General features: G+C 33.0%; 1 long non-coding RNA gene across 1 annotated transcript; it reads left to right on the top strand.

The window, feature by feature from the left end:
• The first annotated feature begins 6,774 nt into the window (after positions 1–6,774).
• Positions 6,775–8,434, top strand: LOC109179710. The gene is made up of 3 exons (XR_002053962.1): positions 6,775–6,828; positions 7,709–7,764; positions 8,406–8,434. It is a non-coding gene; the product is annotated as an uncharacterized LOC109179710 (long non-coding RNA).
• Positions 8,435–9,019: the final 585 nt, after the last annotated feature.

The following is a 9,019-nucleotide window of genomic DNA, read 5'->3' as shown; positions in this document are numbered from 1 at the left end:
GACATACGAAACATCAAGAAGACGCTCAAATAGTTCCATAAAAGAACAATGTTGATAATAAGTGTGGGGGAAGGGAATTTAGTTTGCATATGTCAAAATTTTCAAAAATTTTCACAAATATTTTACTAGTGTTTTATGCAAAATAAGTATTATTTTGAAAAAAAAATATTTTATTTTTCCTTTCTTGGAATTCATAACATGATTGAATAAATAGCTTGGAAAGTTGTGATTAATTTGTTAGCATTTCCTGTTCGATGTGTTGTGGCTAGATTAAGTAAGCAATAAACCTGTGAGATTTTGAGCCATGACTGACACTTCGGTCTTATTTTCTTTCTATTGTGTGATTTCTTCCATAATTTTGTTTCTCTAGAACTTGCCTTGATTCTCTTTTAAAGCTAATTATTTAAGTGTGATTAAGGCCATTATTTGATTTTGAGCCTCACTAGCCAAATAACCGGTTTGTCCCATGATTTATTTTCCTTCGTTAACCCACTTTGAGCTTTACGACCATTCTTTTCTTTATCTTGAACAACATTACAAGCCTTTTATATCTAAAAATAATGCCTTCACCCAGCTGAATAACTAGTGGAGCAAATTATGGATTATTCTTGTAATCTACGTGAGTTTGTGAAGGATAAGTGTGGGGGCGATCACCTACTCTTATTAATTTGTTTTGAGAGTGAGGCGGGTTGCATCTTTATTGCCAATTTGTCGTTGGTCTTCTAAGAGAAAATGAAGGCAGTTCATCATTTAAAAAAAAAAAGTATGGAAAATTGAAAAAAAATGAAATGGAAAAATGGAGAATATACGTTTGAAAAGAAAAATATTGCTGAAAATTTATGAGAAAATGAAAAAGAATCAGCAATTGATTTTGAGTTGAAGTTACTTCTAAATAAATGAAGTAAGGGGAAATTCTGGTAATACTGAGGAAGCATTCTATACCTCAATGAGATGTGTTTTTTATTGGAAATTGAGGGTGTTGGATTATTTGTATTTATTTGCTCCTCTAGTTTGAAGCTTTTGCTTAAGTTACCTTCCTAAAAAAATTCTCTACCTTAACCCTAGCCCCATTACAACCTGTGAAAAGTCCTTATGATTTGTGTCATGCATGACTCTTGTAGTGGTGATTGAGAAGATATGCAAGCCGATGGTAGAGCAATTTTATAGGAATGAACTTGAGTCAAATTTATATCCATCAAACACTTGAGTGATGAGTGATATTCCTGCGAGGGCTTACTTATTTAGTTCTCTCAATTTTCAGATAGGGGTGCTACCTTATTAATTGCAGGGTGCTTCAGATTGTTGTTCATGATATGTTATGAGTTTTGGGAATTTCATTTCAATTTACTTCGCAAATAATATTTTTGCTTGGGGACAAGCAAACGTTTTAGTGTGGGGGAATTTGATAGGTATATTTTACACTCATATTTTAGGTACATCTTTATAATAATTTTGCATTAATTATTTAATATTATCTTATAATTAGTTCTTTTTATATATAATATATAATACATAATATATAGTATATAATAGAATACATACTATAATATATTTATATATTACGTACTGTGCAGTCTAACAAGTATATATATATATATATATATATATATATATATATATATATAACATTAAGTTTTTTTTTTTGGTCCAAATCGATGCAAAGCAAATGGAAAAGCTCAATTCACTAATTGAAATGACCGATTCTTGCGGAGCAAAGCAGCTGGCATTCGGACGTGAAGCTGAACAATAGGAAATGTGTGGTGAAAGTTCATTAGGTTTAATTTAGAAAGTGTATAAATAAGTGTTTTATTGTAAAATGTTCATTCTTTAGTTCATTCTTCCCTCTCGATTATTCTGTAAAGTTATTATCAATGTCTATTCGTTGCTAATTTCTTTAGCTTGGTTTAGTGAATTGAAACCCCGGAATTGATTATGCTGTAAGATTATTTATTTATTTTTATTGTATAATTTTTATGTATTTGGGTATTAAATATTCTTCTAAGTTATTTGAATAGTTGTATCATTTAATTGCTAGGGAGGCCTACTAGTTATTTACTTGATATAATTATTTGCTATATTAGATAATGTTGTGCTACAAATTATTCTAATATTCAGTAGCAACTGGGTTAATTATTGACGGCTTAGTGATAATTGGACTCGGGTAGAATATTTTCCTAAATTAAATGCAACCGCTTGTGCTTGTGTTATTTAGTTTGTCGGTTTTCCTAGTTCCTATTGCTGCTATTAAATCAAATCTATAGCGCTTGTCTTAGGTTATTTAGTAGTTAGGGGTAATTAAACCGCGTGTGCTTTAGTTACCTATAACTAAGGGAAAACGGAAATGAAATAACACAAGTTCCCCGGCAACGGCGCCAAAATTTGGTGAGCTGTCGTAGGCTTCCAAATTAAAACCTTACAAACGTAGTAGCGGGAGTAAGGATCGATCCCACGAGGAGTAACTAGTTTAACTTTTGTGCTCAAATTAAAGGTAGGGGGGTTTGGAATATATCGAGAATAAAGATAAAATAAAAGAGAATTTAAATAAACAAGAAATTTAATTGAACGAATAAAGCAATGAAACTAATATATTGAAAGCACTTATAATAGAAAACCTTGGTTAGTAAAGATCCACCACCGGAATTTAACACTGGTCATTGATTTATAAAGTAATTAATATGCAATTGAATATTTGTCGTGAAATTATTTCATTTCCGTTTTCCCTTAGTTATAGGTAACTAAAGCACACGCGGTTTAATTACCCCTAACTACTAAATAACCTAAGACAAGCGCTATAGATTTAATTTAATAGCAGCAATAGGAACTAGGAAAACCGACAAACTAAATAACACAAGCACAAGCGGTTGCATTTAATTTAGGAAAATATTCTACCCGAGTCAATTATCACTAAGCCGTCAATAATTAACCCAGTTGCTACTGAATATTAGAATAATTTGTAGCACAACATTATCTAATATAGCAAATAATTATATCAAATAAATAACTAGTAGGCCTCCCTAGCAATTAAATGATACAACTATTCAAATAACTTAGAAGAATATTTAATACCCAAATGCATAAAAATTATACAATAAAAATAAATAAATAATCTTACAGCATAATCAATTCCGGGGTTTCAATTCACTAAACCAAGCTAAAGAAATTAGCAACGAATGGACATTGATAATAACTTTACAGAATAATCGAGAGGGGAAGAATGAACTAAAGAATGAACATTTTACAATAAAACACTTATACTATTTTATACACTTTCTAAAATTAAACCTAATGAACTTTCACCACACATTTCCTATTGTTCAGCTTCACGTCCGAATGCCAGCTGCTTTGCTCCGCAAGAATCGGTCATTTCAATTAGTGAATTGAGCTTTTCCATTTGCTTTGCATCGATTTGGACCAAAAAAAAAAACTTAATGTTATATATCACTACAAGAAAAATGCACATAGACAACACTAGAAAGACAACAGTTTTTAAGAAAAGTGTTGTCTTTTGTATAAAAGACAACAGTTTGGTCCAAAACCGTTGTCTTTGATGCAACACTTTTGTCAAAGACAACGGTTTTTACTTAACCGTTGTTGTAAGTGTGTTGTCTTTGTGCATTTTGTTAAAAGACAACACCACAACGACAACGATTTTTTAAAACCGTTGTCTATGTGCGTTTTTTTTTTATAAAAAAGACAACGGTGTTTTTAACCGTTGTCGTTGGTGTGTTGTTTTTAAGCGCACTAGAATACACAACACTAGAAAGACAACGGTTGTATAAAACCGTTGTCTTTGTGCTCTCTTTTTTAAAAAAAGACAACGATTTTATTTAACCGTTGTCGTTGGTGTGTTGTCTTTAAGTGCACTCGAATACACAACACTACAAAGACAACGGTTTTTAAAAACCGTTGTCTTTGCCCGCTATTTTTTATTTAAAGGACAACGGTTTTTTTACCGTTGTCGTTGGTGTGTTGTCTTTAAGCGCACTATAATACACAACACTACAAAGACAATGGTTTTTTAAAACCGTTGTCTTTGCCGCATTATTATTTTTTAAAAGACAACGGTTTTATTTAACCGTTGTCATTTATGTGTTGTCTTTAATAGCACTTGAATACACAACACTACAACGACAACGGTTTTATATAACCATTGTCGTTTGCGCGTTCTTTATTTGTTTAAGACAACGGTTTTATTTAACCGTTGTCTTTAAAAGGCATCAGTTGTATAAAATATAAACAAAGATGTTAACAACAAGAATAGAACCCAAAACCTCTAACATAACAAACTAAGCTAAACCCACCAAGCCACACCAACACTTCTGTATATTAAGCGCAACATCTAGGATATAACCAGTTTGCTTCTGTGTTGTCTCTGAGAACAAAGACAATGATTGTATAAAACAAGTTAAAAATACGCTACTAGTAGGAAGGATAAAACCAAGACCTTTAACATAACAAACAAAGCTAAACCCACCAAACCACACCAACCCTTGTTTACTAATGTGTTACACCTTATCTTTTACCTAAAATTTTGGGGCTGGCAGCTTTGACCTCTGTGCACTTTAACAAAGAAAGAATACAATTCAAAAGTTAATTTAATAGTTATATTTTCGTTCATATTTAAATATAAAATTATTCACCAAATTTTCAATTTCAATTCATTAAAGTTTTATTTTCAATTACAATTAAGACCAATCTATGAATTCAAAAAAAAATTAAAAATTATCAAGTATAAAAAAAATAGATTATACCTATAATATTTTTTTAAAAAAAATTGAGGTCCCTGTGCGGTCGTGCCGGTCCGATATGGCCTAGAACGGCCCCGGCGGTGCGATGTGGTGTTCCGAATGGTGCGGTATGGTGTGGATCGGGGTATGGGCGGCATGATAGGGGCCGGGTTGGTAATCGACCCTTCCGGCTAGCGCATGACTAACAAGGTTAGCTATATGTTGGTAATCTACCTTCCGGCATGCATGAGACACGTGGAGAATGGATATGAAAGAGTAGTTGATATCGTACAGTTAGCTATAGCCCATTTCTTTTGCCGCGATCTTTTTAATAATTGGGCCGCCAGCTGTCTGGGCAATAAAGGCCAAATTATGCTGTGCAATTTTGTGCAGCATGCATGGTGTACACTGTTCTATGTTCATAATTACCGAACTATATATTCATAATTTTTGAAATTCATATTCATAATGATTGAACTCTATATATATATTCACAATTACAGAACTCTATGTTCATAATTTTCGATGTTCATATTCCCAATTGTTGAACTCTGTATTCACAAATCACAAAACTTTAGTATAGAAATTATGAATCTACAGTAAAGATTATGAATCTACAGTATAGAAATTATGAATCTTTAGTATAGAAATTATGAATCTATAGTATAGAAATTATGAACATATAGTATAGAAATTCAGAATCTATAGTATAGAAATTATGAACTATTTTGGACCTAGCACCCCGGGTAATAAAGCTACTATTTTCTTACATCCCGTACTGTACCTATATACCCTGTACACCCCCGGGTAATAAAGCTACTATTTTCTTACCTCGCGTTCTGTACCTATATACCTGGTACTATTTGGATCTAACGCCCTGGATAATAAAGCTAATATTTTTCTACCCCGTTCTATACCTATATACCCAGTTTATGGTGGACCCGATCCCTATAAACCATGAATATACTTATTTAATTTTGAAAAAAATGAAAGCTTATTATAAAATTAAAATAAAATTTCGTTATTTTCCTAATTATATTAATACATAATATATAGTATATTAGTACATAGTACATAGTATATAATATATTAGTACATAGTACATAGTAACATAGTAATTAATCCATGGTTATGTTATTTCCCTCTTTGCAAAATTAAAATAATTCCTTCAATTCTTTCCCTCTGCAAATTTTTAATCAAAACACTTAACGCAAAATTTTTCTCTTTACAAAAAATTCAATTCCTTCCCAAACCAAAAAAAAACTCACACACCTCTCACCTCACACTTAACGTGAAAAAAATTTCACTTCCCTCCCAAACAAAAAAAAACTCAGACAACCCTAATCCCACACTTAGCGCTAAATAAAATCAATTCCCTCCCACACTTAGCTGGAAACTCACACAGCCTCAATTCAGAGACCTCTCCCTCTCCCGGCCGTCCACAGCCGTCGTGTCTTGCCTCCCCGGCCAGCCACCGCCGTCGCCGTCTTCCCTCTCCGCCAGCAACCGCCATCGCATCTTCCCTCCCGACCAACAACCTCCGTCCTCGTCGCTCCAACATCCTATCTTAAACCCTAATCCCTAAATTCCATTTTTGTTTTATACACGATTTCTTTCTTTCTTTTCCGTGATGTTTCTTTGTTTTATACACGATTTCTTTCTCTGCAAAGGTATAAGCCGTCCGTCAGCCACGCCATTGTCATGTAGCCTCCCCTCGCTGCTAACCGCCTCGCTTCCTCGCCGCCAACAGTCACAGCAACGACTGCTATCGCCTCCTCACCGCTCGCTACTGCGTCGGCGGCAAGCGACCGACGCAGTCCGCGCCTCGGAGACGACAAAGACTACAAATTCAAAGACATAGAGTTCGTAAAGACGACGACCGGCGCACACGGAGCAGTCCCTTGGCCTTCGCAACTGTCTCTGTCGCAGGCACGCAGCAACCCTCTCCCTCGGCCAGCGAGGCTCCTTCCCCTTCGGCCTTAGCAAGTGGCAACTGTCTCCGACAAGCACGCAGCAAACCGCTCGCCCTCGCCCTCATCTATCCCCTCCGTCTCCGACCGACCACTCAAGTCTCAACTATCATTGCACCCATTAGAGCTAGGTAAATAAAATTATTTTATTGCCTTTTAATTTAATTAAGTTTGTTTAATTGTTGATATTGATTATTGAATGTTGATTGTTGAATTCTTGAATTTTGATTTTTTTTTTCTCTAGCAGTGTACTGCCAGTGTCCAGTGATCAGTGATGGATTTTGTTTAAATATAAATGATTATTTTTTTCTTTTTATTTAATTAATTTTGTTTTATTGTTGAAATTGATTATTGAATGTTAATTGTTAAAATCTATCTTTACCTTCTTGATTATTAATGTTAATTGTTAAAATCTGTTGTTTATGAACCACATGTATATAGTCTGTTTTCCTCCAGAAATTCTGCACCGAATCATTACTCTTTAGCTCATTGTCTAAATTTGTCTGTATATTGTATAAACTCTCTGCCTCTTTCTCTTGCTCTCTAGCTCATTGTCAAGCTTTATACCATTTGCCATTTTTTTGCTGCCACTCAGTTTATTCTCATATGCTCTTACAGCCTTCACAAATTCCTAGTTAATCAACTCAAATATGTTACTGTTTTGGTTCACAAATTCTGTGTGTCTGTGTCTCTATATCTCTATTTTTGTTGCCTTGTACTTCATTTTTTTTTATGATGTTTTATGGTTGCATATAAATTCTTGTGAATAACAGTTGAAGTGTTGCAGGGAATTTATGCATCTTTCATATGCATGTTATTTTAGCATTCTGTCACAAGTTGCTCATTCGGTATATATAGATTTATGACTTTCAATCAAGAATCCAATCTATCATTGAATGCCTTTGCTACCTCATCTTCAGTCTAGCAGTATGCTTATTACCTTTTTTAAATTTTCATGCATGCTTTTGAATCTGTTACAAACTAACAAAAGTTAAATAAATCTGCTGCAAGTTACCATTGTGGTTGTGGTAGTACCCAAAGGACTTCCCTTAGCTGCCACTCTTACGGTAAGTTCATTCTATTTTCACATTAATACTGATAAAGTTTGAGTAGTTCTCTGTATATATATGCTTCATTTGAAGGGTCAGTTGTATCTATTTATCACTTTCACTTCCTAATACTATTGCTAATATTAATTTCTAATATTATTATTCATTTGAAGGGTCAGTTATATCTATGAATATTATTATTGTTCTTAGTATTTGTAGACTAACCTAAAACATCTTCATATCAAATGTTTCAATAAGTATTGTGATGTATGATGATTGTTATAAGATTTTTGAAAGTTGTTGAATGGTTTCAACTAAATAATAACATATATTTTTTTTAAGAATCTGACTGACCTTACCTAGGTATTTATTTGTCCTTTTTCTTATGGTATTTTTGAGCATGTTAAGTTCTTTTAGAAAAGGAAGCTCTTTGATTTAATTAAATTTGATTTTCTCTTTAAAAGAGTGCATAACTTGCAGTTTCCTGTACTAGGTTGAAGTGTGTTTTCATTTCCACTAAACCATTTGACGCTTTTCTTTATTAGCTAGTTTTCATTTCTATTTCTCCATTTTAGGAATGCATTTTTTTTACTTAAAACTTGCATTTTCTATCATATTTAGCTTATTTTGGTTTTACTTAAAAGGTGCTGATTTTGCAGAGGCTTCGAGAAGGATGATAATGATAATGGTTTTTTTCCATTCTAAGAACTTGGCCGTGTACATTGCTGTAATTTTCCTGAATTTCCTCTACATAGTTGTTCCATTCATTTTATATACAACTGTAAGCATTCTCATTCTCTCATTAAGGTTAAAGTATTATCACTTGTACCTAGTTTATCAGTTCACTTGAGTATTATCATATTGTAGTATGTGTGAATATATAATTATTATTTGCTTTTTACTCTACTTGATTGCGGGTATGTTGAGAGTAATCCAGTTATATAGAGTAGGAATGCATTTGATTAGAACTTTGTAAACAATATTTAGACTTGGTGATTAGAATTGTTCATTGTATTTTGAAGTAGATGATGAATTCGTGTGTATTTTGAAATACTTTACATACTTGTAGAATATGATTGTACTAATGAATTGATGGTTTGGTATTTATGGTGTTTGGATAAATTGTTTTTATTATATTATGGTTAAAATCAAAATATGACGGTTTAAAATCACTGTCTATGAATGTGAGAACAATGGTTTTGAACCGTTGTCTTTAATATACAGGTTTCAACAACACTCAATAGATAACGGTTATTAACTGTTGTCTTTTATA

This window comes from Ipomoea nil, unplaced genomic scaffold (assembly GCF_001879475.1).
Source record: "Ipomoea nil cultivar Tokyo-kokei standard unplaced genomic scaffold, Asagao_1.1 scaffold0957, whole genome shotgun sequence".
NCBI classification, from domain to species: domain Eukaryota; kingdom Viridiplantae; phylum Streptophyta; class Magnoliopsida; order Solanales; family Convolvulaceae; genus Ipomoea; species Ipomoea nil.
The sequence above is the reverse complement of the archived record's forward strand: the minus strand, read 5'-3'. Positions and strand labels throughout refer to the sequence as shown.